We start from the raw sequence: 23,645 nt of genomic DNA on the forward strand, positions 1-23,645 counted from the left end.
GAGTGTGACTGTTTAAGGTTGTGGATAGGTGTCTTTTACACTGATAACAAGTTCAAACAGGTGCCATTAATACAGGTAATGAGTGGAGTTCAGAGGAGCCTCTTAAAGAAGAAGTTACAGGTTTGTGAGCGCCAGAATTCTTGCTTGTTTGTAGGTGACCAAATACTTATTTTACCGAGGAATTTACCAATTAATTCATTAGAAATCCTACAATGTGATTTCCTGGATTCTTTCCCCCCCATTCTGTCTCTCATAGTTGAAGTGTACCTATGATGAAAATTACAGGCCTCTCTCTCATCTTTTTAAATGGGAGAACTTGCACAACTTGCACAATTGGTGCAAGTTCTCCCATTAAAAAATATATATTTGCAATTTTTTATATCACACTGTATTTGCGCAGTACATTTTCAAACGCAATTTTTTTTTGTAAAAAAAGACTTAAAAAAACAAAACACTTATGTTTTTTTATTTTCCAAAGGATATTGTGCCACTCCTATGTTACATGTTAGTATTGAAACTTGTTCATGTTCATATATTTTCAATAAAAATGATTGCAAGTAAAAAATAAAAAACACTTAAGTTATCCCAATTTTTTTGTATAATGTGAAAGATCATGTTACACCGAGTAAATAGATAAATAGAGTAAATAGATGACTAACACGCTTCAAAATTGCGTACACTCGTGGAATGGCGCCAAACTTCAGTACTTAAAAATCTCCATAGGTTACATTTTAAAATATTTTACAGCTTACCAGTTTAGAGTTACAGAGGAGGCCTTGCGCTAGAATTATTGCTCTCGCTCCAACGTTCACGGTGACACCTCAGTGATGTCTAGTTTGAACGCCGTTTACATATGCAGGCGTGACGAATGTATGCATTTGCTTCTGCATGCGAGCATGAAGGGATGGGGGCGCTTTAAACTCTTTTACACTTTCCCTTTAATGTATTTTTTTTTATCACTTTTATTCCTATTACAAGGAATATAAACATCTCTTGTAAAAGGAATAGGGCATGACAGGTCCTCTTTACGGAGAGCTCTGGGGTCTATAAGACTCCAGATCTCTCCTCTATGCTGGAAAGCCTGAGATAAAAAAAAATCTATCTCAGGCTTCCCAGCAAAAAATAAAAAATATATAGGGGAAAGTTTCCATGCTAATGGAGGAATTAAATAAATGACTGCAGCCTACCTCAAAAATATAGATAACTATATTTAGTGAATGTGGGGTAAAGGGAGGTAAAATGGCGCTGTCAGGCTAATAAATAGGAAATATAAATATGTCTTATAGGTGTACTGGTGATAAAAGTGAATAAAAAATCCAGATTATGAAACGTAATGTGGTGAATCCTTGAAAAGTGTAAATATGTCTAAAAGAAATTAGTAAAAAAAAAAATATATATTATCGTGATAAGTGTATAAATATGAATATTAAGATGTAAATAATAAATTATTAAAAATCCATTCAGTGTGTGATCCTAAAGGTATAAATATGATTTCATTCAAAATACATTAAATCAATAAATAAAGTGATATATTAGATAACCTCAATAAATAATTAAAGTGCTAATTAATCAAATGTAAATTGTGCTAGTGAGCCAAGCAATATATAGCTATGTATAAATTTGTACACAAAATCAATTCATAAATAGTGTCCCAGCAATTTAAATAACATAAATAAATAAATAAATAATGTAAAAAGAATATATAGAAAAATTGTCCATATAAATAGCCAAAATTAACTGGTGCTACAAATATAATTAAGTCCCAAGATGTAAAACGAAGCAGAGATATAACAGGAAAAAATGGATTCCAGGAGTTCCAAAATGATCGGGGTGCTCAATACAGGAATAAGTGCTCCCCTCCTATTACTCCCGCACTCACCAGATGGTGGTACCCCCACAGGGGTAATCAGCGTTTGGGGTGACTCTCAGAGGTCCCTCCGAAGGCTGGCTAGTAATCCACTTAATCCCGACCTCATATACTGTATTTTTCTCCAGGGAAAAATTGATGGGAAATACCTCCTCTTAAGTACTCCAATATAGGTTTGAGAGATCCGGATGAGGAAAGAAAAAAAGGGGCTCCAATAGTGAAGTATTGCAATGAAAAGGTGCTTTATTCACATAAAATTACAATACTCACATTCATTAAAAGAGAAAAGGTGCACGTATGTCCTAGGGACCGCAACACCCTCGTGTAGCGGTAGTTCCGGGACGCGGTGCGTTCCACCGGCCGGTGGGCGTCTCAGTCAACAGGAAGCGGAACTGACGTAACCACGCTCTACGCGTTTCGTCATCAATGACGTCATCAGGCTGCTCCTGATGACGTCATTGATGACGAAACCCGTAGAGCGTGGTTACGTCAGTTCCGCTTCCTGTTGACTGAGACGCACATCCGGCCGGTGGAACGCACCGCGTCCCGGAACTACCGCTACACGAGGGTGTTGCGGTCCCTAGGACATACGTGCACCTTTTCTCTTTTAATGAATGTGAGTATTGTAATTTTATGTGAATAAAGCACCTTTTCATTGCAATACTTCACTATTGGAGCCCCTTTTTTTCTTTCCTCATCCGGATCTCTCAAACCTATATTGGAGTACTTAAGAGGAGGTATTTCCCATCAATTTTTCCCTGGAGAAAAATACAGTATATGAGGTCAGGATTAAGTGTATTACTAGCCAGCCTTCGGAGGGACCTCTGAGAGTCACCCCAAATGCTGATTACCCCTGTGGGGGTACCACCATCTGGTGAGTGCGGGAGTAATAGGAGGGGAGCACTTATTCCTGTATTGAGCACCCCCATCATTTTGGAACTCCTGGAATCCATTTTTTCCTGTTATATCTCTGCTTCGTTTTACATCTTGGGACTTAATTATATTTGTAGCACCAGTTAATTTTGGCTATTTATATGGACAATTTTTCTATATATTCTTTTTACATTATTTATTTATTTATTTATGTTATTTAAATTGCTGGGACACTATTTATGAATTGATTTTGTGTACAAATTTATACATAGCTATATATTGCTTGGCTCACTAGCACAATTTACATTTGATTAATTAGCACTTTAATTATTTATTGAGGTTATCTAATATATCACTTTATTTATTGATTTAATGTATTTTGAATGAAATCATATTTATACCTTTAGGATCACACACTGAATGGATTTTTAATAATTTATTATTTACATCTTAATATTCATATTTATACACTTATCACGATAATATATATATTTTTTTTACTAATTTCTTTTAGACATATTTACACTTTTCAAGGATTCACCACATTAAGTTTCATAATCTGGATTTTTTATTCACTTTTATCACCAGTACACCTATAAGACATATTTATATTTCCTATTTATTAGCCTGACAGCGCCATTTTACCTCCCTTTACCCCACAAAAAATAAAAAATGCCAGTGTTTACATCTGCCAGAGCCGGAAGTGACATCATAACGTCCCTTCTAGCCTCCATCTGGTCCACGGTCAGCTCTATGGTACACTGCTGCCATCGGCAGATTTATTCTCCATCTCGTGATCACATGGGCAAGCTGGAAGAAGCACTGGAGGATGGTGGGAGGGTGGGGGCGTTCCCTCCCACCCCCTGTAAAAGCAATCAAGTGGCTAAACAGCTGCTATTATGGCTTTAACATGTGAGGGAATCGCCAGCTAAAAAAATAAAACATCTGGATGATGCCTTGATGATCATTCAAATCTCTCCACTATGACATCCACCTAAGGTTAAGTGGTTAATGTTAAAAAAAAAATATATATATATATATATATATATATATATATATATATATATATATATATTTAATAGAAAAGTTTTTACATTTAGAATTTACAAAGTTACTGTTTGTAAAGACACATTATTCAATACAAATGGCAGAGATTGGAGGCCACATGCTGCCACAGGTTCCCAGTGGTTAGATAAACTACCGCCTCTCAGATACTGAATGCAGTAAGAAAATGGCTGCCTCCTGAGTACAGAGGGATCTACAGGAACAGCATACACCATGTTTTCTGTAATGACAGCCTGACAGAGGCTTTGTCTCCGAGGAACTAACAAGCTTGCTGCTGTGACAGTAATGTATGTCCCCAGAGCAGTTTTACACCTACGCTGAACTCAGGCTAACATTCATTATTTAAGAGACGCTCAATGAAAACGAAGGATTCTATACAGACCTCATATACGACATCACATAAAATTTCAGTCTCCAGCCACAATAACTGTCTTTTTCTGAGAGCCATGTTACAGCTTCCCAGGTAGTCGATAAAAAAAGACATATTTTTCGGCCCGTATCTTTTATATACTGCTGAGAGGCCTGATAGACAAAGGCCGCGTACCAATGCCCTGATCCACACTGAAAATATTTTCAGGGCAAATGCTAGAATATCATTCCCTCGGTTTCTAAAGACAGACAATTCTGTTGAGCAGCGTGTGATAGAAATAGATGAAGACAAATGGAGGTATTTCGGTATCGCTTGTATGTCATTTAAAGTGCAACTTTATTCAGGAAATTAAGTCCTGCTAGATTACTCCACGCTGGCCCCTGTTGCAGGTATAGCTATGTGAAACATTAAAATAAGAGTCTATACTGTTTATAGTCCAGTTATACATGGTTTCACTCTGCCCTGCACATGCTCAGTTGCTCTCCATTTGGGCATTTTTAGGCACTGCTGACGTTGTAGAGGCCGATCTGCTGACAGCTTTAAGGCTGGGTTCACACTATGGCGAACAGTGGCGGCCTGTGCACAGGGGGCGCCAGGGTGCCGCCCCCCCTAAAAAAGAAAAAAAAAATTTACAAAAAGAGCAATAAAGTTTAAAAAAAAATTGCGTTCGCCGGCCTATGTGGAGGCTGTGGGGGGGGGGGGGGTGGGGTGGGGTTTACGACCCAGAAAGGCGCTGATTGGCTGCCTTCTGAGGGCGTAACCTGGGCGCAGGGCACAGCGATAGGACACCCCCACTTTCGTGATATCCTGGCTGTGATTGGTCCAGTCTCCAGCCTGGACCAATCATCATCCAGGACATCCCGTTGACGTCGCAATGGGGGCGGTGTCGGTGCGTGCATCAGTCACTCACCGTCACCGCCGCTCACCTTCCCGCCGGTTCCCGCCACTTCCCGCCGCAGAGAAGAGGAGAGGCCGAGACGAGGGAGAAGCCATTCACCTTCCCGTCGCCGCAGAAGAGGACGAAGTATCGAGGAGGGGAGATCTCGCCGCCGGGAGCCGAGCCGCCGCCAGGTAAGTGCATTAAATTGAAGGGAGCACGCACGCTGGTCTCTGCATTGATTGGGGGACAATGCTGTGGGCACTCTGCAATCATTGGGGTACAATGCTGTGGCACTCTGCAATCATTGGGGTACAATGCTGTGGGCACTCTGCAATCATTGGGGTACAATGCTGTGGGCACTCTGCAATCATTGGGGTACAATGCTGTGGGCACTCTGCAATCATTGGGGTACAATGCTGTGGGCACTCTGCAATCATTGGGGTACAATGCTGTGGGCACTCTGCAATCATTGGGGTACAATGCTGTGGTACTCTGCAATCATTGGGGTACAATGCTGTGGGCACTCTGCAATCATTGGGGTACAATGCTGTGGGCACTCTGCAATCATTGGGGTACAATGCTGTGGGCACTCTGCAATCATTGGGGTACAATGCTGTGGGCACTCTGCAATCATTGGGGTACAATGCTGTGGGCACTCTGCAATCATTGGGGTACAATGCTGTGGGCACTCCGCAATCATTGGGGTACAATGCTGTGGCACTCTGCAATCATTGGGGTACAATGCTGTGGCACTCTGCAATCATTGGGGTACAATGCTGTGGCACTCTGCAATCATTGGGGTACAATGCTGTGGCACTCTGCAATCATTGGGGTACAATGCTGTGGCGCTCTGCAATCATTGGGGACAATGCTGTGGCGCTCTGCAGTGATTGGGGACAATGCTGTGGTGCTCTGCATTGAAAGGGGCTCGCACGCTGAACTCTGCATTGATGGGGGCACGGAACAGTGTTCATTGCATTGAAGGGGGCACAGCACAGTTGCATTGAAGGGGGCACGCACGCTGAACTCTGCATTGTGGGGGCACAGCACAGTGTTCATTGCATTGAAGGGGGCACAGCACAGTGTTTATTGCATTGAAGGGGTCACAGCACAGTGTTTATTGCATTGAAGGGGGCACAGCACATTGTTCATTGCATTGAAGGGGGCACAGCACAGTTGCGTTGAAGGGGGCATGCACGCTGAATTCTGCATTGTGGGGGCACAGCACAGTGTTAATTGCATTGAAGGGGGCACAGCACAGTGTTTATTGCATTGAAGGGGGCATAGCACAGTGTTCATTGCATTGAAGGGGGCACGCACGCTGATCTCTGCATTGAAGGGGGCATGCACGCTGGTCTCTGCATTGAAAGGGGGCATGTACGCTGGTCTCTGCATTGAAAGGGGGCATATACCATCTCCTGTACCATGACCTGTGACATGCCTATACCATATCTGTGCCATGCCTATACCATATCTGTGCCATGCCTATACCATCTCCTGTACCATCACCTATGCCATGCCTATACCATCACCTGTGCCATGCCTGTACCATGACTTCAAAGTCACGCAATTTTTTACTGCGTTTTTTGGCGCGAAGCAATACCTATTACATTTTTCTTTTTGCGCCCCCCCCCCCCAAAATTTTGAGCACCAGCCGCCACTGATGGCGAACCCCCTACATCACATGTGATTTGCACCGCATTGCTGTGCAGATCACATGCGACTTCTGTGCAATGCAAATTCAGCCATACAGTTGTATGGCTGAACTCGCATTGGATTTGCACAAAAAAGGTGCAGGAACCTTCTTTTCCCTGCACCGGAATCGAATCGCTTTGGCACTGCGATATGCATATCACAGTTCGTACTGCTATATGCAAATTGATCTTGGGGTATCATTAACTTTGCATTGACACCTGCAGCGGTTCGGAGAGGGCAGTGTAAACTGCCTGTGGGGGAGAGGCGATGCAGGAACTTGCACTAGAATCACGCTGGTTCCCACATCGCAGTAGTGTGAACCCAGGCTTAAAGCGGAGTTCCACCCAAAAGTGGAACTTCCGCTTTAGGGAGTCCTGACCCCCTGACATGCCACATTTGGCATGTCATTTTTTTGGGGGGGGGGAGCGGGTACCTAGCTTGGACAGGTACCCGCTCCCACTTCCGCTCGGAGCGCCGCGGCGCCCTGAACGGAAGTTCTCCTCTCCCCCTCCCTCCCTGCAATATTCTGGGACACGTCAGAGGTCCCAGAAGATTGCCGGCCAATCAAGACGCGCAGCGCGACTCGCGCATGCGCAGTGGGTACCCGGCTGTGAAGCCGCAAACTGTCACAGCTGGGTGCCCACAGCAGTGATGCCGGCGCAGAGGGAGAGGATAGAGGCTTCGGGCGGCCGCATCGCTGGACCGTTGGACAGGTGAGTGAATGGCTGGAACTCCGCTTTAAGCAGAATTAAACCCTCCTATCCTTTACAGCCAAGGACGCCGCTTCTGTTTAAACTGCAACTGCCATGGGGCTGCACATGTGATCTATTATGAAACCAACTATCGATGGTTTGACAGTTTGGTTGAGGACACAAGAAAACGTGACAGTTAGCAACCCTGGCATTCCAGGAACGTATCTGTTTTTTGAAACCGTTAAATCAATGGGTTTAGTTCCACTTTATGATTTACTGCTGTTTGGGCGCTCTGGGCTTCAGCAAAATGGCAGCCTCCAGCAAGAAGCAAGTTGTTATCGGTAAAGTTATGCTTTAAGTCCTGCTAGATCACATCAGGCTGGCCAATTTTGCAGGTATAGATATGTAAAACATTTAAAATAAATGCCTATACTGTGTAAAAATCCAGTAATACACGGTCTCTCCCTATACTGCACATGCTCTGTGGCTCTCTGTTTTTAGGCACTGCCAAGTTTGTAGAGGCCGATCTGCTGACAGCCTTAAAGCAGAATTAAACCTATCTATCCTTTACAGCCAAGGAAGCTGCTTCTGTTTACCCACTTCAGCCCCAGGAGGTTTACCCTCCCCCCCCCCCCCCCCATTTCCAGGCCATTTTTTGCAATAGAGCACTGCGTTATTGTAATAAAATTCATGTCCTTTTTTTCTGACAAATAGAGCATTCTTTTGGTGGCATGTGATCACCTCTTCGGTTTTTATTTTTTGCGCTGTAAACAGAAAAAGACCAACAATTTTGAATAAAAAAACAATATTTTTTACTTTCTGCTATAAAACATAGCCAATAAAAAATGTGAAAAATCAAATTTCTTCTTTAATTTAGGCCAATATGTATTCTGCAAAAGAAAAACCCATACCCTACAGTCCTACAATGTATCGGCACTACTCCCTGTGTTTAGATAGGGGGAGCTGCTCCACTAAATACTGGTGTAGCACCCTACAGGTAGGTGCTAGGTAAATGTATAGTGGGCCTTGCCTGCCTAACAGCAGGGCCATGATTTCTGTTAGTTAGTGTGTCATGGGTTCCAGATGTGTTTGCTGAAGGGGAAGTCTCCCCACTGGCTCCTGTGAGAGGCTTATCATAGGGTAGTGGAGGAAGCTCAATCAGGGGACACATTCAAGCTTGTAGCTACCCCAGGAGGCAGATTATGCCGCAAAGGATTCTGGGAGTGGATATAAGTTTGGGGGAAGAGCGTGACACGGTGTCTTTGGCGGGAGCAGAGTCCCAGGAGGGAGAGTACGGCTGTCTCCCCTCCTGTCTGAGGAAGCGGATGTCTCGGGGTGTCGCCTGGTAATCCAGAGAGTGCTGAGTTAAGCTGAGGGGATCCGGTGTGCCGATCCCCTCAGTCAGAAGGGACCTCTCCGGACGAGGTTCTAGGATCCAGTGCCAGCTAGCTGAGGAAAGGGGGTACCTAGGTTGAGGACCCTGAAGTTACTGAAGGGGTACATTGTCAGTGAACCCCCGAAGAGTTCAAGGTTAAAGGGGGCACCGGCGGTTTGAGCCCTGAAGTGTACAGAGTGTCAGTAGAGAGTTGCAGCCATACAGGAACCTACAACAAACTACCTCAAGCCAGTGCAAGGCTGGGGGAGGAAGTAGTCCTGGATCTTCTGGACTTAAAATCAAGAAGTCAGCACTTCTATCAAGTTACAGTGTGTTCTCCCAATTGAGACAATGGCTCACGACATCTGAACCGCCTATGTGGGTGGAACTTGAGCGGGATGTGTCACCGCTGAGGGATCTGAGAACCTTCCTCCTGAGCGACAGGTGGAAGGAATGGAGGCTAGCAGACTTGCCGCCCAGAATGCAGGCAACATTGAGGGTATGGCGTCTGTCCCCGGTGTCTCCGGTTGTACGGGATATATCTAACTCGTGCACACTACCAATAGATATTCTTGCCCAATATATACCTGATCTTCCCACGCATCTGATGATTCGGTGGAATATCTCCACCGTTAACTCACTCTATACCGGCGGATCCCTCACCCCGATTACGGATCTCATTCAGAAATACAACCTACCTCAATATATGCACTATCACCTATTGCGCATACATCACTTTCTGCGGGACCATCCCCTGCAGTCGATCCTGATCGATGGCAGGATATGGGACCTTCTCACAAGCACACTGAATAAAACCCCCAAACTATCACACTATTATGATGTTCTGTTGGATAACTCTGTGTTCTACAAGACCACTCATATGTTCCGATGGGATACGGAACTCGGTACTACCTTCTCTATTTCTCAGTGGAAATCAGCCCTTACAACTATATACAAATATTCTCACTGCGTAAATCATTGGGAGATGTCCCAAAAAATAACGAATAGGTGGTATTATACACCTTACCGCCTGGCGGGCTTTTCTCAATCCTACTCTCAACTTTGCTGGAGGGAATGCTCTCAAGTAGGGACATTACTTCATGTTTTGTGGTCCTGTCCCTCCTTGACGAGTTACTGGCACCAAATATTTAGATATATGTCCTCTCACACTGGATGCATACTGAAACCGACTCCAGCACTAGCCTTACTACACTTAGGGATTAATGACATACCGGTCCAATATAGGCCCTGGGCTACACATGTGTTGCTGGCGGCTGGCACATCTGTGCTCCGCAGATGGAAAACCAAGGAAGCCCCAAACCTGACGGATGTAGTTCAGTTGCTTAAAGTTAACCACCAATTTGAAAGAGCTCTGGCAATAAATAAGCTACAATTGCAATTATTTAATACATACTGGGACTTTTGGGCCATGAAGCTTCCCTGACTTAATGCTGTATTCCTGTTGCATGTGACATATTTGCCTGCTTTACTTGCGTTACTTGATTGAATTGATAACCTGTTATATGTTATATGTATTCATAGCGGATGTTACTGCTCATAGTCACAATGTTGAGAACTGACTTTACTTTATTTTATTGTACTTTCTTTTTCTGTTATGTCTTAAAAAACTTGAATAAAAACTATTTGCAAAAAAAAAAAGTTACAGTGTGTTCTGAGAGTCAGTGAAAGTTGGCGAGCGTCGGCTGGCGTCAAGGCAGCGTTAACAGACATTTTTCCTGGATAAAGTCCCAAGTGTATTTATTGAGCCTAAGGAGTATCCCACTCATTCCCTTCTCCCATCCCCTAATCTACAATAAAACCACAAAACAAAGATGCCGGAGTTGTCAATGCCTTAGTTCTCACACCCAGGGTCGCAGCTCACATGGGCTGGAGAGGTAACTGGTAACAATGGCAGACCCACATCAGGCCACAGGCCTGGAAATCTTGCTACACTATATAACACACTCACACACAAAAATGGATATAAGCTCAACCCCTACTTATGTACTTCAAAAAATATCTTGAACATCAATTTTGTAAATACCTTTGCATTATAAAATTGCCAAACGTTACAGTATCTTCAAATGAAGATAAGAAAAAAGAGAGGAGGGAGGTAAATGTGGGCTACTACCATTTGCATACAAAACTTGGCTTTATTGTAGAAAAATAAAATCCACATAAACAAACACATCACAGGACATGTTAAAATCAAATTCCAGCTAACCTGCTTCTGTTATTTCTCTCTTATATACGTATATCAAAGTGTAAAGTTACTAGACTGATTGCTAAAAATTATACTATTTATAGATCCATCTTATATTGTACTATATGGCCATCCATCAAGCATATATAGATTCCATGGAATTCCATCAATTCTAAAAAATGCAACTGCTAAAATAATCATCCTAAATTGACAAAGCAGTCCTGAAAAATCCTTGTCATTATCTACCCTTTCTAGGAAAGATCTGCCATATATATTTGCAAAGAGGCTTGGAGCAGGACAATATGAATTTAACAGCGAATAGTCACTTGGGTGTAGGTGGTATGGTCATACTATTTGGTCTAGACATATCCAAGAGACAACATCATTGCTCTATGATCCAAAGAAATACAAATTATAAGTAAAAATGATTGACACTGTCACTTGTGGTCCAGAGGAGGTAGACTGGTGGTGTACAGATTGTCCCCACAAAGATATAGGACTTTTCACCTCCCACACAAAGGTGCATGCAATATACAGTCCTGTTAACATACACACAGATGTTTCTGGTCCTGAGGAGGTCAGATATATGGAAAAATGTCTCTCAGCCTAGAGATATTGAATAAGCTTCAGAGTACACGTTAATGCAGGATTCCCATAGGCAAGGAGCCTTATCCGAGCATGCAGGAAAGGGGGGGGGGGGACGAGCGAGCGCCCCCCACTGAACCATACCAGGCTGCTTGCCCCTAATATGGGGAGGAGGTTTTGGGGTGGCCCCTAAAGCACCTTGTCCCTATGTTGATGGGGAAAATGGCCCTTTTCCCAACAACCCTGGGCTGTGGTTGTGGGGGTCTGCAGGTGGGGGGCTTATCAGAATCTGGAAGCCCCATTTAACAAGGGGACCCCCAGATCCCCCCCCCATATGTGAATGGGTATGGGTACATAGTACCCATATGCCGTATGCCCAATCTTCAGCTTTGACAGTTCTTTTGTAGGCAAGGGGCGGGGCCACCGAATACGTCACCAGGGGAAACCACCCCCTTCTGACGCCACGTGACGTACCCCTCACCCGCAGACCCCGATAACCACAGTACAGTTGTCGGGAAGACGCCATTTTCCCCATCAACATGACCCGACCCGAAAAAAGGGAATAAAAAGGTCAGCTCTCGGTGAGCGCTTCCCGCAGACTGCCTATTCGCGTTTTGACAGTTCTTATATAGGGAATGGGCGGAGCCCCCTGCCCCAAAGCACCCACCCCCCATGTTGAGGACATGTGGCCTGGTATAGTTAAGGAGGTGGGCCGCCAACTCGTCCCCCCTCCCCCTTTCCTGACCTGCCAGGCTGCATGCTCAGCCCCATAGATTTTAATAGAATCTGCATGTTCGCTAGAACCTTTTCTCTGTACAAGATGTTCTGATGCAAACCGAACAGGGGGTGTTCGGGTCATCCCTACTTGTGTCATTACCTGGGTCACCTGCTGGTGGCAATGTTGTTCTGGGAGTCAAAGGGTGCAGTTTCGTTGGCCACCAGCAGGTGACTCAGGTAATGAGAAGTCCTTACAGTAAATGGAGGGAGCACACATAAGTAGGGCAAGGTCAGGACTAAGACAGGAAACAAGATAAACTGAACGCAGGGAGCAGGTCATAGGAACAAGGAGTGAGATTAGGTACAGGAGCAAGTACAGGAGCAAGGCACAGGATCGTAATCAGGAACAGGCAGGGACACAGCTCACAGGAAGAACACTGAAGCCCATGTCAGGTGCAACATAAGTATTCGGATAGCCTGGTTGCTGGGAGACACCCGCTGGTGGTCACCAGAGCTGCACCCTTTGACTCCAGGAAAAATGGTGCCACCAGCAGGTGACCCAGGTAATGACAAGTCCTGACAAGACCATTCACAAAGTGCATCACAGAACGCATATTCACAGTGGGCAGCCAGCTTTGAAGTCGCAAGGAATCACAGGATTACCAGATTTCAATATTTGTAGCTATTGCCTTTTAATTTTTTTTTTTAAAGGCTGAAGAAACACTTTAGGAGGGGATCTCCCTTCACTCTGAAGAGATTTCCTCCAAAGCTCCACGATGGCAAAAAGAAAAAAAAAATCACAAATTTAATTAAAAATAAATCAAACAAGTGTTAGGTTTTATACATGCACTATTTTTTAAAGCATCACACCACAATGCACAGTTGACTCCCATCTATGTGTTGTGGTGCACTGGAAGGCAGATAAATGGAGTTGCTTTAGCAAGATGTTTTGTGGGTGCCAATTAGTGTTGAGCGAACACGGACTGTATTATTCGTGTTCGTACCGAATAATTGGATTTTTTGTACCCGAACACGGACACGGACACTTTACTGTATGTTCGGGTAAAAATCCGTGTTCGGTCGTTTTATTTCCGGGTTTTGCATGCTTTGGCGCTCTTTTCATGGCGGGCTTTCAACAGCCAATCAACAATCGTTTAACTGGTGTGCCTTAAGCCATCCCAGCCATGCCTGCAAATGTCTCAGTAGCTGTGATTGGCCGTCTGAAGCATGTGACCAAGTCTTTATAAGTTCCAGGCAGCCACAGCGTCTTCATTCTGCTGCTTAGATCAGGGACAGAGCACACATCAACGTGCTGGCTGCTGATTAGGGAAAGACAGGCAGGAAAAAACCATTTGTGTCCGGATAGAATTGAGGGACAGGTCGGAGTGTTTAGGCAGGGCGAGTTGTAGGCATTTTAGGGATAGAGTCTGCTGAATTATAGGGTCAGTGTCTTCTACAAACTACAATCGATATTGCTGTGTGGGGGGTGGGGTCTGCACTCAATCCTGATCTACGATCTCTTCTCAATCCTGTTAGGGAGAGGCTGCTGCTGAATTTTAGGGTCAGAGTGTTCTACAAACTACAATCGATATTGCTGTGTGGGGTCTGCACTTAGTCCCGATCTACGATCTCTTCTCAATCCTGTTAGGGAGAGGCTGCTGCTGAATTTTAGGGAAACTGTGTTCTACAAACTACAATCGATATTGCTGTGTGGTGTGGGATAGGAGATAGGCAGGTGTCAGTGATCCACATCCATTTTTCTGTGTGTGAGCTGCAGTGAACACAATCTTTTTGGGCTGCAGTGAACACAATCTTTTTGGGGTGCAGTGAACAACGTCCTTTTTGGGGTGCAGTGAACAAAATCTTTTTGGGGTGCAGTGAACAAAATCCTTTTTGGGGTGCAGTGAACAACATCCTTTTTGGGGTGCAGTGAACACAATCTTTTTGGGGTGCAGTGAACAAAATCCTTTGTGGGGTGCAGTGAACACAATCTTTGTGGGGTGCAGTGAACACAATCTTTTTGGGGTGCAGTGAACAACATCCTTTTTGGGGTGCAGTGAACTCAATCTTTGTGGGGTGCAGTGAACACAATCTTTTTGGGGTGCAGTGAACACAATCCTTTTTGGGGTGCAGTGAACACAATCTTTGTGGGGTGCAGTGAACACAATCTTTTTGGGGTGCAGTGAACAAAATCCTTTTTGGGGTGCAGTGAACACAATCTTTGTGGGGTGCAGTGAACACAATCTTTTTGGGGTGGAGTGAACAAAATCCTTTTTGGGGTGCAGTGAACAACATCCTTTTTGGGGTGCAGTGAACACAATCTTTTTGGGGTGCAGTGAACAAAATCCTTTGTGGGGTGCAGTGAACACAATCTTTGTGGGGTGCAGTGAACACAATCTTTGGGGGGTACAGTGAACACAATCTTTTTGGGGTGCAGTGAACAAAATCCTTTTTGGGGTGCAGTGAACACAATCTTTGTGGGGTGCAGTGAACACAATCTTTTTGGGGTGGAGTGAACAAAATCCTTTTTGGGGTGCAGTGAACAACATCCTTTTTGGGGTGCAGTGAACAAAATCCTTTTTGGGGTGCAGTGAACACAATCTTTTTGGGGTGCAGTGAACAAAATCCTTTGTGGGGTGCAGTGAACACAATCTTTGTGGGGTGCAGTGAACACAATCTTTTTGGGGTTGTCACGGAACCATGAACCAGACGTACAACAACAGATAAGTGAAAATGAGAAAGCTTTATTGAAAAACAAGCTATAAAGCAAAAGTCCAAACGGATGGCGAAACCGATGCAGAGTCTTTGCGAAGCCAGGGGTCAGGAACCAGCAGGGTAGTCAGACGAAGCCAGGAACAGGAACCAGCAGGGTAGTCAGACGAAGCCAGGATCAGTAACCAGCAGGGTAGTCAGACGAAGCCAGGAACAGGAACCAGAAGTAGCAGCAGTCTTAGAAGCATGTGAACACAGGAGGACCAAGCAGGGAACTGAAGCCACAGACCTCCTATATATATGAGCTAGGCATCCAGCTCCTCCCAGTGGGAAGGAGGAGCCGCAGGGTGGGAGGCTACAAGAAACCCAGAAACCAAGATGGCCGCCAGCACATGTCAAACGAAGGAGAACAGCAAGAAGGTAAGACCATGACAGTACCTCCCCCTCAAGGGCCCCTCCTCCGCGGAGTAAAGAACGGTTTCTGAGGGAAGCGTGCGTGGAAGGCTCGGAGCAAGGCAGGAGCATGGACATCTGCGGAGGGAACCCAGGAACGCTCCTCTGGACCATAACCACGCCAATGAACCAAAAACTGCACCCGACCGCGGACCAGGCGTGAGTCCAGGATATTGCTCACCTCATACTCCTCACGATTGCCCACTCGGACCGGACGAGGCCGAGGAACCGAGGAAGTGAAACGATTACACACCAGAGGCTTCAACAGGGAGACATGAAACACGTTGGAGATCCGCATGCCAGGAGGAAGCGCAAGGGCATAGGCTACCGGGTTTACCCTGCGAAACACTCGGAAGGGACCAACAAAGCGAGGCGCCAGCTTGGGAGTGGGCACTCGAAGGTTGAGGTTGCGGGTGGACAACCATACACGGTCTCCGGCCTGGTAGGAAGGAGCAGGCGCTCGTCTGCGATCAGCCTGGAGTCTCTGGCGCTGCGCAGAGACCTCAAGGGACTTCTGGATCTGTACCCAAGAAGCACGTAGGACGGAAAGGTGATCCTCCACAGCCGGAATATCCTGGGGAGAGAATACCTCCGGTAACACGGCAGGTTGGAACCCATAGTTGGCCATGAAGGGAGACGTCCCAGAGGAAGAGTTCACCGCCGTGTTCCTGGCAAACTCAGCCCAAGGCAGGAGGTCAACCCAATTGTCTTGGTGATCGGAGACATAGCAACGAAGGAATTGCTCCAAGGCCTGATTGGATCGTTCTGCGGCCCCATTGGACTGAGGGTGGTAGGCCGAGGAGAAGGAGAGATGAATCCCCAACTGGGAGCAAAAGGCGCGCCAGAACCTGGACACAAACTGACTCCCCCGATCCGACACAATCTCCTTGGGCAAACCGTGCAACCGGAAGACCTCCCTGGCAAAAATCGTGGCCAACTCCTGTGCAGAGGGTAACTTCTTGAGAGGAACACAGTGGCACATTTTGGAAAACCGATCCACAATCATGAGAATGACCGTATGGCCTCGGGATGCAGGGAGGTCCACAATGAAATCCATCCCCAGGTGTGACCATGGGCGCTCCCCGGTGGCTAAGGGTTGCAGAAGGCCCAACGGAAGGTGTCGAGGGGACTTACTCTGGGCACAAACGGAGCATGCCGCTACATATGCGGCGATGTCGGAACGTAGGGAAGGCCACCAGAACAGACGTGAAACAGCCCAGGACAGCTGATTCTTTCCAGGATGCCCCGCGGTCTTGGAGTTATGGTAGGTTCGCAACAACCGAGTGCGCAACTCCTCAGGCACAAAACATCTGCCGTTGGGTCTCCCAGAGGGAGCACCAGATTGAGCCGCCAAAATCTGCTCACCCAGGGGAGAGGTCAGGCTGGTGCGAATGGCAGCCAGGATCTGATTCGGAGGTATGACCGAAGTCGGAATCGACTCCTCCCTGGACAGGTCGGAGTACTGCCGTGATAAGGCATCCGCCCTGATGTTCTTGGAACCGGGTAGGTAGGAGACCACGTAATTAAAACGTGACAAGAACAGAGCCCATCTGGCCTGACGTGGTGTCAATCTCTTGGCCTCAGAGAGGTAGGTCAGATTCTTGTGGTCCGTCAGGATGAGGACCGGAACCACCGAACCCTCGAGCAAGTGCCTCCATTCTTTAAGAGCCTGCACGATGGCCAATAACTCCCTGTCACCAATCTGGTAGTTGCACTCCGCGGAAGACAGTTTCCGGGAGTAAAACCCACAAGGAAGCAGAGGACCCTCTGGTGTTCTACGCTGAGACAGAAGGGCGCCTACTCCCGTCTCAGACGCGTCCACCTCGAGGACAAAGGGCAACCCAGGGTTGGGATGCGACAGAATCGGAGCCGACACAAAGGCGGACTTTAGAGCCTCAAAAGCTCGGATGGCCTCGGGCGGCCAGACCTGGGAATTACTGCCCTTCCTGGTCAGATCCGTGAGAGGCTTGGCTAGCATGGAAAAGTCCCTGATGAACTTCCGATAATAATTGGCGAAGCCCAAAAAGCGCTGCAGGGAGCGAAGACCACTGGGCTGGGGCCACTGTAAGACAGCCGAAACCTTCTCAGGATCCATGGAGAACCCCTCAGCGGAAATGATGTAACCTAAGAAGGTTACCTGGGATCGGTGAAATTCGCATTTCTCAAGCTTACCGAACAGCTTGTTCTCTCGTAACCGTTGCAACACTCGTTTGACATCCAGAATGTGGGTCTCCATGGACTCAGAATATACCAAGATGTCATCCAGGTAGACCACCACACACTGCTGCAACAGGTCACGGAAAACATCGTTGATGAATTCCTGAAAGACTGCGGGCGCATTGCACAGCCCAAAGGGCATAACCAAGGATTCATAATGACCGGTCCTGGTGTTAAACGCGGTCTTCCACTCATCGCCCGCCTTGATCCTTACGAGGTTATATGCCGCCATCAGGTCGAGTTTGGTAAAGACCGTGGCCCCTTTAAGGCGATCGAACAGCTCGGAAATCAAGGGTATCGGGTAAGCGTTCTTGATCGTGATGCGATTGAGACCCCTGTAATCGATGCAAGGCCTCAACTCACCGCCCTTCTTTTTCACAAAGAAAAATCCAGCCCCTGCCGGGGACGAGGATTTGCGAATGTGTCCGCGTGAAAGAGCCTCCCTCACGTACTCCTCCATGGCCTCATTCTCCGCTACCGACAGTGGATAGACTTTGCCACGAGGAGGAACGGCACAAGATTGTAACTCGATGGCACAATCGTATGGGCGGTGCGGAGGTAGGGCAACCGCGCGCACCTTATCGAATACATCCCGGTACTCCTCGTATTCAGGAGGCAACAGAGAGTCCGAGGAAGTACACAGCAACTTGACAGGCCCATGGATGCAACTAGCCCCACACTGCGGTGACCACGAGAGGATCTCGGCCGATCTCCAATCGAAAATCGGATTATGCTTCTGGAGCCAGGGGTACCCCAAGACCACCGAGTAGTGTGGAGACGAAATAACCTGGAAGCAGACCGACTCTCTGTGGACGGCACCAATGGCTAACCCCACTGGAAGGGTCTCATGAGTCACGTGTGGCGGCAGAAGGGGTCTGCCGTCTATCGCCTCAAGAGCCAGAGGAGAACCTCGAGCCTGCAGAGGAATGGAATTGGCGGCAGCGAACACACTATCAATGAACAAACCACCAGCACCAGAGTCCACCAACGCCTGGGTCGTCACCGAGCCCCCGACCCAGGAGAGGACAACAGTGATCAGTGGTTTGTCAACACGGGAAACCGGGGACGAGGAGACTCCACCCAAGATCTGCCCCCGACAGGATCTCAGGTGCGAGCGTTTCCCGGACGGTTCGGACATGCCAACCGAAAATGCCCACCGAGACCACAGTACATGCATCGGCCCTCGCGTCTCCGGAGTACCCTCTCCCCCTCGGACAGGCGAGCAAACCCCAGCTGCATGGGTTCACCCCCAGACAAGTCATCCCCAGGAGGCGTGGGAGGAGAGGGAGGCACGGGTGGGACAACAAAGGTAGGCGCCAATCTGTTAGGAGGCCTCCGCAGACTCTCCTTAAAGGAAGGTCTCTCCCTGAGTCTGGTGTCAATCAAAATCAGGAAAGAAATAAGAGACTCGAGCTCCACTGGTAGGTCCTTAGCTGCAACCTCATCCTTCAAGGCATCCGAGAGACCATGAGAGAAAGCAGCGACCAGAGCCTCATTATTCCAGCCCACCTCTGCTGCCAGGGTACGAAACTCAATGGCGTATTCAGCTACGGATCGTGAACCCTGTCTGATGGACATAAGGAGCTTCGCAGCAGAGGCAGCACGAGCCGGCACATCGAATACCTTCCGAAGAGAAGCAACAAAACCGGAAAACTCGGCAACCACCGGATTGTTGTTCTCCCATAAAGGGCTGGCCCAGGCCCAAGGCCTTGTCCGAGAGCAGCGAGATTAAGAAGCCCACCTTTGATTTCTCAGTAGGAAAGGCATGTGGCAGCAACTCGAAATAAATGCCCACCTGGTTAAGGAAACCTCGGCACTGAGTTGGCTCTCCCCCAAAGCGCTGTGGAAGGGGGGCAGAACCGGACATACCCCGAAACACCGCAGGCGCAACAACAGGTGTCGGGGTAGACTCTGGCGCAACAACCGGAGCGGCAGTAGGAGCGGGCCCAGGAGCGACAACCGACCCATCGGCAACGGGAGCGAAATGAACCGTGCGTTCAAGCAGGGTTTGCAACGCCACGGCGAACTGACCCAACAGGTGATCCTGCTGATCAAGTCTGGCAACCAGCGTGGGTAGTGAGGATGGCCCTGTACCGTCAGAATTCGTGGCCTGTGGTGCCGTGCGTTCAAGCAGGGTTTGCAACGCCACGGCGATCCGACCCAACAGGTGATCCTGCTGATCAAGTCTGGCAACCAGCGTGGGTAGCGAGGATGGCCCTGTACCGTCAGAATTCATGGCTTGGTCCTAATGTCACGGAACCATGAACCAGACGTACAACAACAGATAAGTGAAAATGAGAAAGCTTTATTGAAAAACAAGCTATAAAGCAAAAGTCCAAACGGATGGCGAAACCGATGCAGAGTCTTTGCGAAGCCAGGGGTCAGGAACCAGCAGGGTAGTCAGACGAAGCCAGGAACAGGAACCAGCAGGGTAGTCAGACGAAGCCAGGATCAGGAACCAGCAGGGTAGTCAGACGAAGCCAGGAACAGGAACCAGAAGTAGCAGCAGTCTTAGAAGCATGTGAACACAGGAGGACCAAGCAGGGAACTGAAGCCACAGACCTCCTATATATATATGAGCTAGGCATCCAGCTCCTCCCAGTGGGGAGGAGGAGCCGCAGGGTGGGAGGCTACAAGAAACCCAGAAACCAAGATGGCCGCCAGCACATGTCAAACGAAGGAGAACAGCAAGAAGGTAAGACCATGACAGGGGTGCAGTGAACAAAATCCTTTTTGGGGTGCAGTGAACAACATCCTTTTTGGGGTGCAGTGAACAAAATCCTTTTTGGGGTGCAGTGAACACAATCTTTTTGGGGTGCAGTGAACAAAATCCTTTGTGGGGTGCAGTGAACACAATCTTTGTGGGGTACAGTGAACAGAATCTTTGTGGGGTGCAGTGAACACAATCTTTGGGGGGTACAGTGAACACAATCTTTTCGGGGTGCAGTGAACAAAATCCTTTGTGGGGTGCAGTGAACACAATCTTTGGGGGGTACAGTGAACACAATCTTTTTGGGGTGCAGTGAACAAAATCCTTTGTGGGGTGCAGTGAACACAATCTTTGTGGGGTGCAGTGAACACAATTTTTTTGGGGTGCAGTGAACAAAATCCTTTTTGGGGTGCAGTGAACAACATCCTTTTTGGGGTGCAGTGAACACAATCTTTTTGGGGTGCAGTGAACACAATCTTTGTGGGGTACAGTGAACAGAATCTTTGTGGGGTGCAGTGAACACAATCTTTGGGGGGTACAGTGAACACAATCTTTTTGGGGTGCAGTGAACAAAATCCTTTGTGGGGTGCAGTGAACACAATCTTTGTGGGGTGCAGTGAACACAATCTTTTTGGGGTGCAGTGAACAAAATCCTTTTTGGGGTGCAGTGAACAACATCCTTTTTGGAGTGCAGTGAACACAATCTTTTTGGGGTGCAGTGAACAAAATCCTTTGTGGGGTGCAGTGAACACAATCTTTGTGGGGTACAGGGAACAGAATCTTTGTGGGGTGCAGTGAACACAATCTTTGGGGGGGTACAGTGAACACAATCTTTTTGGGGTGCAGTGAACAAAATCCTTTTAGGGTGCAGTGAACACAATCTTTGTGGGGTGCAGTGAACAAAATCCTTTTTGAGGTGCAGTGAACACAATCTTTGTGGGGTGCAGTGAACACAATCTTTGTGGGGTACAGTGAACACAATCTCATACTTCTGAAGATTTGAGGGTGCTGCCTGTTCCATACTCCTCCTCCTACTGCTCAACCATCCTTTTAGGGGTACAAACAATAGTAATTGGGGCCTAGTGTGGTGGTGTACGTGTGAGATACATACACTTTCTTTTTTGATCATACTTTCTATTCCGCTATTCAATTAAAACCTTTGGGGATCAATTAAATTGCGTGATAGTCTGTGTCGGTACGTGTGAGATCCACCTTTCCAAGTTTTTGGGGTTCATCTCATACTTCTGAAGATTTGAGGGTGCTGCCTGTTCCATACTCCTCCTCCTACTCCTCAACCATCCTTTTAGGGGTACAAACAATAGTAATTGGGGCCTAGTGTGGTGGTGTACGTGTGAGATAAATACACTTTCTTTTTGATCATATTTTCTATTCCGCTATTCAATTAAAACCTTTGGGGATCAATTAAATTGCGTGATAGTCTGTGTCGGTACGTGTGAGATCCACCTTTCCAAGTTTTTGGGGTTCATCTCATACTTCTGAAGATTTTAAGGTGCTGCCTGTTCCATACTCCTCCTCCTACTGCTCAACCATCCTTTTAGGGGTACAAACAATAGTAATTGGGGCCTAGTGTGGTGGTGTACGTGTGAGATACATACACTTTCTTTTTGATCATATTTTCTATTCCGCTATTCAATTAAAACCTTTGGGGATCAATTAAATTGCGTGATAGTCTGTGTCGGTACGTGTGAGATCCACCTTTCCAAGTTTTTGGGGTTCATCTCATACTTCTGAAGATTTGAGGGTGCTGCCTGTTCCATACTCCTCCTCCTACTGCTCAACCATCCTTTTATGGGTACAAACAATAGTAATTGGGGCCTAGTGTGGTGGTGTACGTGCGAGATACATACACTTTTTTGGATCATATTTCCTATTCCGCTATTCAATAAAAACCTTTCTAGGGCAAGATCTTAAATTACAGAAATATGAGGAGACCGTCAAATAAGGGCCGTGGCCTGGGTCGTGGTGCTGCTGGTAGAGCTCCTGTTGCAAGGAGAGGACGTGGTCGATCTGTGCCAGCTACACGCACAAGTGAAACACCTTCCTCAAGTGTGAGTAGGCGACAGAACCTGCATCAGTATTTGATAGGGCATCATACGCCCCTAGAAGTGATGAGGCCAGAACAAGTGGAGGCGATAGTAGATTGGTTTGCTGCTGACAGTGCCTCCAGTTCCTTCACATTGTCTCCCACCCAGTCTACTGCAGAAAGGTCACAGTTGGCACCTGCAGCCGATGTCCAACCGTCTTTCACCTCACCCCCTTGCAAATCAGGCAAGCAGTCTGAGCCCCAAGGCATACAGCAGTCTCTTCTTCTTTTTGATGACTCTGTCAGCAGGGTTTCCCAGGGCCATCCACCTAGCCCTGCCCCAGAAGTGGAAGAGATTGAGTGCAGCGATGCCCAACCACTTATTTCTCAAGATGAGTACATACAAGGATCATCGCAGCACGTCTCCGATGATGACGAAACGCAGGTGCCAACTGCTGCGGCGTTCAGCATTGTGGAGACCGACAAGGAGGGCAGGGGTGAAGACTGGGTGGAAGATGATGTGGAGGACGATGAGGTCCTCGACCCCACATGGAATGAACGTCATGCAGGTGACCTGAGTAGTTTGGAGGAAGAGGCGGTGGTCGCACAGAGCCACCAGCACAGCAGAAGAGGGAGCAGGGTGCAGAAGCGGAGCGGCCGTGCCCTAGACACTACGCCCGCTACTGCCCAACGCAGCAAGGGAACGAGCGCACCAAAGTCAGCTCAAAGGAGTTCTCTAGCGTGGAAGTTCTTTAGAAAATGTGCTGATGACAGGACACGAGTGGTTTGCACCCTGTGCAATCAGAGCTTGAAGCGAGGCATAAACCTTCTCAACCTGAGCACAACCTGCATGATCAGGCATCTAAGTGCAAAGCACGAGCTGCAGTGGAGTACACACCTTCAAAACCAAGAAACGTCTCTGGCTCATCCTGCTTCCTCTTCTGCTGCAGTCTCGGCCGCTCCAGCCACATCTGTAGTGATACCGGCACCTGCCACCCGCAAACAGACGATCTGTCAGCAACACCACCACCTGGGTCACCAACAACCATCTCCACAATGTCCCGTGGAAGCGTTCAGCTTTCCATCTCCCAAACACTTGAGAGGAAGAGGAAGTACCCCCCTACCCACCCGCGATCCCTGGCCCTGAATGCCAGCATTTCAAAATTATTGGCCTTTGAAATGCTGTC

At 47.3% G+C, this 23,645-nt stretch overlaps 1 protein-coding gene across 1 annotated transcript in view; it reads right to left on the bottom strand.

Moving 5' to 3' along the window:
- The window catches only part of ASPH (aspartate beta-hydroxylase), a 396,229-nt gene that overhangs the window by 15,911 nt on the left and 356,673 nt on the right, over window positions 1-23,645 (bottom strand). The window lies entirely within an intron of this gene.

Source organism: Pelophylax lessonae, assembly GCF_965119305.1.
Source record: "Pelophylax lessonae genome assembly, chromosome: 5".
Lineage (NCBI taxonomy): Eukaryota > Metazoa > Chordata > Amphibia > Anura > Ranidae > Pelophylax > Pelophylax lessonae.